This window comes from Triticum dicoccoides, chromosome 4A (assembly GCF_002162155.2).
Source record: "Triticum dicoccoides isolate Atlit2015 ecotype Zavitan chromosome 4A, WEW_v2.0, whole genome shotgun sequence".
Lineage (NCBI taxonomy): Eukaryota > Viridiplantae > Streptophyta > Magnoliopsida > Poales > Poaceae > Triticum > Triticum dicoccoides.
Genome location: NC_041386.1, coordinates 464,485,041 through 464,494,026, shown reverse-complemented (window position 1 = coordinate 464,494,026; position 8,986 = coordinate 464,485,041).

Below are 8,986 nucleotides of genomic sequence, written 5' to 3'. Positions count from 1 at the left end.
CTCATAGTCTGCTTTCGTTTGCAGAATTCTTACAGCATCACATTAACTCTCCTGAAGCCAGTTCATGTTTGACCAGCAAGCGGAAGCCTTTGAAGCCTTTGAACGTGTTGACGCCATTCAATTTGAAGTTCATGGCTACAGAGAAATCAGCAAGGAAGGGTGGCAGACAGCGTCGAGGGGGAACATCAAGAGATCTGCCTGATGACCTCTTAGAGTTGTACAAGACAGATCCAGAAGAGGATTACAAACAGCGCAAGACACGAATCCAATGGATTCGAAGATATTGGGCCGAACAATGGTTTAAATACAAGTTTGTGACCCAGGAGTATGCTGAGAAGAATGCTATCAAGAGTCCTTGGGGTGACATTCTCTTCCGAAATCTTCAACCCAAGACCAGAGCTGAAGCCATTGCTCAGGGTTTCTATCCCTGTATGGTCCGTGGACCACAACCTGACAATGCCGACCCATCATCACTGCTCTGGTGTCATGACGATAATCTCTTCAAGCGCAACTTCCAGCACGCAAAGGCATCGGCCAAGGAAAACAAGAAGTCATTGGGACTAGACTTCAACCCTGGTCCTTCTGCTCCACGGGCTGACGGCACACGCGATGCTGAACCCAATATCATCGGACCTTTCTACAATCTTGATGGTCTTATCACTCACATTTCTGTTCAAGGTGCCAAAGTAGATCATTCTGATGATGATGCCGACACTGATGAAGCCCCAGCTCCTGCTCCAAAGCCATAGAAGCCAAAGAAGGCTAGAGCTAGTCAACTGCTCCTCCAAAAGCTTCACGTGTGAAGCCACTGGCTACTGCACCTCCTGAAGACAGTGTGCAGTCTGAAGATCTATCACGTATCTCCAAGAAGACGGAGATGAAAAAGAATACTGATCAAGCATTGACTCCTGCTGCCATTTTGCGAGACAAACACATTGACCTGTCCAGTGATGAGGATCTTGCAGATGACGCTCTTGAGCAACTGATTAAGAGCAAGGAAGAAGCAGAAATGTTCAATGACTTGCCTCTCTTTGACGTGGCAATCATCCACAACTTCATTGATGAGTGGTTTGAAACCCCCAATCTCAGCTTTGACGATCTGCAACTTCCAATTGGCCTCAGCGTCTCTTTCACTGGCCCCATTGCTTCTGAGCTAGCTCTAGCTCAGCGCATCATTGAACTGAAGCAAAAGATCGACTATGAGAAAGCTCAGTTCAAGAAGCACATGGCAAAGCTTAGCGTGCAAGATGTCAAAAACTTCAAGGTTATGTCGCATGAGCTCAAGGAAGCCTTTCTCAAGAAACGAGAAGAAGCCAAAGGTTCTCGTGAGCGCATGAAGAGTCTAGCTGACAAGTGCGTGCAAGCCTACAATGAAGCTGAGAAGCGCAAGGCTCTTGGGCGTCCTGGCATCGACCCCCGAATGGCTGCAAAGAAGAAGAAGAAGCCATCGACTAACAAATCTGCACCTTCAAGGCAGGAAGAACCCCGCATTGTCTTCCCAAGCAGCATGTCCGGCTCGAAGCCAAAGGTCACGTCCACCACTTCAGACCTGAGGAAGACAAGGGCTGCCGAGGCTGAAGCCAGAAAGAGGAAAAATCCTGACGCTTCTGATGTCGCTCCCTCCAAGAAGAAGCGCAAAACCAAGAAAGATCGGGCTTCTCCCACAGAGCCCCTTGTTGTCGAGCCCATCTCGGTTGCTCATCCTAACTCTTCGCATCAAGAACGACGGATGATAGTTCATGAGCCTGCTTCCACTGAGGCTCCTGAAGCTGAAGACTTTCCAGTAGTTGACCCCACCGCTGCTGAAGACATTGGTCACCATGATAATGTTGAAGATGATGTAGTTCTTCCTCAGATCGAGCACAACTTGGTATCATCACCTGTTCTCATGAACAGCAAACTCGTCAGCATTGGTCGTCCTCTGACACCAATTGCTCAGGATGCATCATGGGATGATCACCCACAACAACAAGAAACCCCTAGTACTCCCCAACAACAAGTCACCCACCAGTGAAAGAAGAAGGGGATGACTTTGAGGCCCAGGAGACTCCATCTTCACAAGCGTCGCCAGCGTTACGCAGGCTTCGCAAAGGACCAAGGCCCCAAGTCCCTCTTTCGAGCGTTTCAGAAGGAGAAGTGCACCACCAATCTGTTGCACGTCAGGTGTTCCCCGAAGCCACTCCTCCTGTGAACGTCTCCAAGTCTGAAGCTAAAGTTGCTGAAGACAATCCGGCTGCATCAGCCGAAGAGAAACAAGCAGAAGAACGTGTCCCTACTTCCCCCATCACTGAAGAAGCTGCTCCTGAAGTGAACGTGTCAGTGCCCGACCCTCCAGCTCCTCAAGTGGAGGTTGAGAATCCTGAGGCTGCCACCACTAACACCACTGAAGCCAATGACGTGCTCATGGCTGAAGACAGTGTGGAGCCTGCACCTAACATTGTGCCAGAAGCCAATGAAGCCAATGATGCACCTGCAGTAGATGTGCAGCCTGACGCCTCTGTTGATGCCACTGCTCCTGTTCCGCCACCAAGGCCACATACTATTGAGCAAGCATACAACTATGGTCAGCTCATCACTGTCAAATGGCCTCTTCTTGTTCCTCCACCTGCTGCTGGTCCCCAATTTGACTATCACGTTGAGCGCAGGCCTCAGGTTCAGAAGCCAATGCCAAGGCTGCCTAGGTTTCTAGGCACTGCATCTGCACCTGGATCATTCAATATCAATGGCTTCAAAGCACACAACACCTTCTTCAATAGCGCCAAGAATCCCTACTCTAAGGCAAGAATATCTTCTGATCGGTTCTGGAGCTATCAGCAGCGAAGTTATTACTCATGCATCTTGTACAATCAAGGTCGCATTTTTCCCCATATGCGTCTTGACACTGAAGGCATAACTGGTCTGCCCTGTTTGGAAGAAGCGCTGGATTGCTTCAGAGAATCTGGCTTGTTGCAGTTCGTCACTAACAAGGAGCATTGGAACAAAGAATTGTTGCTCCAATTCTATGCCACTCTTCATATTCGTGGCTACAACAGGGATCCGAAGACTTGGGTCCTTGAGTGGATGACAGGCAATGTTCATCACAAAGCCAAAGCCTTTGATATCATTGAGCTCACTGGCCTGCCCACTCCAGGAGATCTTTATGAACCTGGTTGTCAGCTTCACAGTGCTGCTATGGAAAGCATTTTTCACAAGTCTGAACCCAACATGAGTCAGATGCTTAGCATGATGAAGCCTTTGCCTCCAGATGCTGCATATCCTAAGGAGTTCTTTGTTGAAGACCTTGAGTATCTGCCACGCACTATCTATCACATCATAAGGCGAACTCTCTGGCCCATCAAAGGACATTCTCCACATGCAAAGCTGGAAGGTGCAATGAAGACTTTGGTCTTCCATATTCTTCACGGCAAAAGCTTCAATGCACAAGACTTCTTCATCCGCCAACTTGCTGCATCAGGATTTGATCTCTTTGGCTTGAAGTTTTACGCTCCATGGATTATGCGTCTGATCAAACTACACTCAGCTGTCACCTATCAGCCCTGTGCTTGCAATCATCGGATTTTTTTGCCTGACGTCGATATGTCAGTTGAAGCCATCTATCCAGAGCCTGCCAAGGAGCCCCTTAGTCTTCAGAATGCTGATAAGAAAAGTTTCTCACGACACATTGAAGGCGACCCAGCAGTCACTCTTGTTTATCCTCTGGATGGTACTACCCGTGCACCTCATCGTGCCCTCACTGAAGCCACTGAAAGCACCATTGCACAACGGCCCAAGAAGGGATCTCGTGTTCTCAATGATCGAGAGCTTCTGGTTGCCCTTCGTCAGAAACAGGATAAGCATCATGACTGGCTGAAGCGCCAAATGCAAAGCCTCTTGGTGGACGTAAACAGGATTCGCAACCTTGCCACCAAGAATGCCCTTGTCTCCCATGAAACTTTTCGGCGTACATGGAAAGGGCTGACGCTTATGTGTTTTGAAGATGATCTTCAAGATGATGGTTTCTCGGAACGCTTCAAGTTTGACTCAACACCTCCAAGAAGGACCTTGCTGCGGTGTACTCCATCTCTTGAAGACTCTGAGTTCTCCTCCTCTGCTGCAACAGTGAATGCACGTGTCATCGATGATGAAGACGATGCTACTTCACCACCTTCAGCGCGAATCACCACTACACCGAGTTCGTCTGCACCGCCAACCAACTCCGACGACCCTGCTGCTTCACCAACTCCTCATGGGAACGAGTAGGTGCTCTATGTCTTCAAACCTTTTTGGTCCTTACTGATAAAAGGGGGAGAAGCATATGAGTTTGATAGTCTTCAAGCGGGTCCATAAGGGCGGTGGTTTTATATTTTGCCTAGTGTTTACAACTCTCGCGTTTTGATACATTTGGTTCTTTGAGTTTTAACACTCAAAGTCGATGGTCGTCTGCTACTTATTTGCTTTTCTATGATGCGATGATAAATTCCACACGTGCGACGATAAATTCCGCACTTAGGTCATTTTGCAGACGTCCATTTTTCATTATGCATGTCATTATCTTCGTTACATCATATCTTGCATAATGAATTATCATCATAGGTTGAAGAGGATCTCCACAAGTACAACCTGCCATGTGCATTTGCATTCCTAAAGCAAATTACTTATATGCACATCTTCAGGGGGAGCCCTTGCAACTTATGAAGACAATACCCTATCCTTTACAATTTCACATATTTTATTCCCCGTTGAAAACTTCAACCAGTTTGTCATCAATCACCAAAAAGGGAGAGATTGTAAGTGCATCTAGTGCCACCCCTAGTTGGTTTTGGAGTATTGATGACAAACCTGGTCGATGGACTAATGTGTTTGTGAGAATTGCAGGATAACATAGGTAGAAGTCCCTCGTTGATTCGGTTTTCCTACTAGAGATGACCCCTAAAAATGTATGAAGACATTGAAGTCAAAAGTGGTATGTGAAGACATTCACATTGAAGACTATGACAAGAGAGGACATCGCGTGAAGACTATGGAGCGCGAAGACTTAGCAGTTTCGTCGTTCTGTGTTTTTCTTTGTTGAGTCATAGGAACCACCGTACTGTTAAGTGGGGTCCAAGAGAACCAGTCAGAATGACTGAAGTGATGCTTAACCAAAATCCTATGTCTTCGAATGAAGACAATGAGAGCAAATCTTATCCAGAGTTGAATAAGTCAGCTTTGCTTGTAGCCCAAGTAAAGTTGTCGTGTGTGTTTGAAATCTGACCGTTGGAACACGTGTCAGTTCCTTAGTGACCAAGGGTCATTTCGGACAAATCAGGTCAGGTTGCCTAGTGGCTATAAATAGCTCACCCCCTACAACAATAAACGGTTGGCTGCTCAGAACTAGTGTATGGCTTTTGTCGTTTGAGAGCAACCCACCTCGAAGCCTTTGAGAGAGAATTCCTTGCGAGGATAAAGCCCTAACCACCCAGAGCCAAAGAGTGTTAGGCATCACTGAAGTCTTCCTGTCTGTGTGATCTGAAGACTTATTACACTTGAGGACTGTGAATCCTCCAGCCAGTTAGTCGTCGCGTTCTAAGCATCCAAGAGTCATTGTGGATCGCCGGTGAACGAAGTCTGTGAAGGTTTGGGAGTCTATCTTGAAGACTTACCAGAGTGATTGGGCGAGGACTGGGTGTCCTTAGCTCAAGGGGAATAAGGTGAAGACGCAGTCTTCTGAGTTGAAGCTCAGCCTCCCTAACCAGACGTACAGTTGTCACAGCAACTGGAACTGGTCCAACAAATCATTGTCTTCAACGAGTCACTGGTTTCATCCTTCCCTCTCCTTTACTTACGGTTGGCCCTGGTGAAGTCATTGTATGATTGCATTATCTTTTGTCTTCACTGAGTGACTGCTTGTTCTGATTGGCTTCACACTATCTTCCTATCTGATCTAAACTGCCTAACTGCTATTAGTAATTGTGTTTTCACTTCATTGAATATTTGACTATGGCTTGCTTAGTGTAGTCTACCTTCTGCTGCATGGTAATAGGTTTATTTCTATCGTTTGTCTTCGAAACTTCCATGTTTTGAAGACTTCCATAAAAATCACCTATTCACCCCCCCTCTAGTCGATCACTAGCACTTTCAAAAAGTAAAACCCAAGACCTCTGAATGGTAACAACATCATTGTTGCTCGCCTCACAAAGCACACTGATGCAACGGTTGATTGGAGCCCTGCTCCCAGATCGGTAAATGTTGCGCAACTCGTGTGGCTCGTTCCTCTTCAGCACCTCCACTGGCCTGCTCCCGCATGGGATGTTAAAAATATTGGGCACCATGTCTCTTGTAAAATGTATAGTCTTCAATTTATGACTGAAAACATAAACAAAGAAGTTTAACAAAAAAATAGTTGCGAGATCAACCCAATGCAAAAAGTGACATACAGAAGCTCTGCTGCACTAAACTAATGCAAGATCCATATGGCTTTGCTGCACTATTACACAAAGTTCAGTTACAGAAGCAACAGAACTAAAAACACTACTCAAAATCCTGTCATGTCCACTGAAAATGAAAAAAATACAAAAAATGTAACTATTACACAACAAATCAGAAAATGCCGTAATTTGCTAGCTCAAACAATGTAGAGTATTCATGCTGCTGCACTGAAAACAAAGTAAACTATGATGTTGCTAGCTCAAACAATTTAGACTATGGTGTTGCTGAATCAAAAATAACACACTTGCCAACAAAAAACCATGAAAACAAAAACAAGGGTGTACCTGAACATGCATTGGAGGATCGCTGCGGAAAAAGTAAAAAAAGAAAATCATTAGATAACAAAATTTGCTATGAAACATCAGCAACAACATCAAAAAAATGCAGAACACTGCATTCAGTTGCTCAAACACACACCAAAATGCATCAGTTGCACACATCACTGCATCTCATGACCGAACAAAAAAAACTCGAACCTATCAATCTTCATCATGGAAGCTGAAAGTACTAGTGATCGACTAGAGGGGGGTGAATAGGCGATTTTTATAAAAGTCTTCAAAACATGGAAGTTTCGAAAACAAACGATAGAAATAAACCTATTACCATGCAGCGGAAGGTAGACTACCCTAGGCAAACCATAGTCAAGTATTCAATGAAGTGAAAGCACAATGACTAATAGCAGCTAGGCAGTAAGGATCAGGTAGGAAGATATTGTAAAGCCAATCAGAACAAGTAATCACTCAGTGAAGCCAAATGGTGATGTAATCGTACAATGACTTCACAAGGACCAACAGTAAGTAAAGGGAAGGGAAGGATGAAACCAGTGACTCGTTGAACACAATGATTTGTTGGACCAGTTCCAGTTGCTGTGACAACTGTACGTCTGGTTAGGGAGGCTGAGATTCAACTCAGAAGACCTCGTCTTCACCTTATTCCCCTTGAGCTAAGGACACCCAGTCCTCGCCCAATCACTCTGGTAAGTCTTCAAGGTAGACTTCCGAACCTTCACAGACTTCGTTCACCGGCGATCCACAATGACTCTTGGATGCTCAGAACGCGACGCCTAACCGACTGGAGGATTCACAGTCCTCAAGTGTAATAAGTCTTCAGATCACACAGACAAGAAGACTTAAGTGATGCCTAACACTCTTTGGCTCTGGGTGGTTAGGGCTTTATCCTCTCAAGGAATTCTCTCTCAAAGGCATCGAGGTGGGTTGATCTCAAACGACAAAAGCCGTACTTTAACTCTGAGCAGCCAACCATTTATGGTTGTAGGGGGTGGGCTATTTATAGCCACTAGGCAACCCGACCTGATTTGTCCGAAATGACCCTGGGTCACTAAGGAACTGACACGTGTTCCAACGGTCAAATTTCAAACACACACGGCAACTTTACTTGGGCTACAAGCAAAGCTGACTTGTCCAACTCTGAACAAGATTCGCTCTCATAGTCTTCACTCGATGTCTTCTCTTGTCATAGTCTTCAATGTGAATGTCTTCACATACCACCTTTGACTTCAATGTCTTCATACATTTTTAGGGGTCATCTCTGGTAGGAAAACCGAATCAATGAGGGACTTCTACCTGTGTTATCCTGCAATTCTCACAAACACATTAGTCCCTCAACTAGGTTTGTCGTCAATACTCCAAAACCAACTAGGGGTGGCACTAGATGCACTTACAATCTCCCCCTTTTTGGTGATTGATGACAAACTAGTTGAAGTTTTCAACGGGGAATATAATATGTGAAATTGTAAAGGATAAGGAATTGTCTTCATAAGTTGCAAGGGCTCCCCCTGAAGATGTGCATATAAGTAATTTGCTTTTGGAATGCAAATGCACATGGCAGGTTGTACTTGTGGAGATCCTCTTCAACTTATGATGACAATTCATCATGCATGAAAGGTATGTGAAGATAATGAACATGCATAATGGTAAATGGACGTCTGCAAAATGATCTAAGTGCGGAATTTATTGTCGCACATGCAGAATTTATCATCGCATCACAAAATAGCAAATAAGTAGCAGACGACCATCGAGTTTAAGTGTTACAACTCAAAGAACCAAATGTATCAAAACGAGAGTTGTAAACACTAGGCAAAACATAAAGTAACCGCCCATATGGACCCGCTTGAAGACTATCAAACTCATAAGCTTCTCCCCCTTTTGTCAGTGAGGACCAAAAAGGTTTGAAGACATAGAGCATCTACTCGTTCCCATGAAGAGTAGGTGAGGTATCAGGGTCGTCGGTGGTGTTCGGCGGTGCAGAAGAACTTGGGGCAGTGTCGAGGCGTGCAGAAGTAGGGGGCGGTGAAGTGGCATCATCTTCGTCCTCGATCACTCTGGGATTCACAGTTGCCGCTGAGGAAGAAAACTCAGAGTCTTCAAGAGATGGGGTTCGTCACAGCATAGCCCTTCTGGGAGGTGTGGAGTCAAACTTGAAATGTTCAGAGGAGCCATCCTCTTGAAGATCATCCTCAGGACACATAAGCGTCAGCCCTTTCCATGTACGCCGACAAGTTTCATGGGCAACAAAGGCA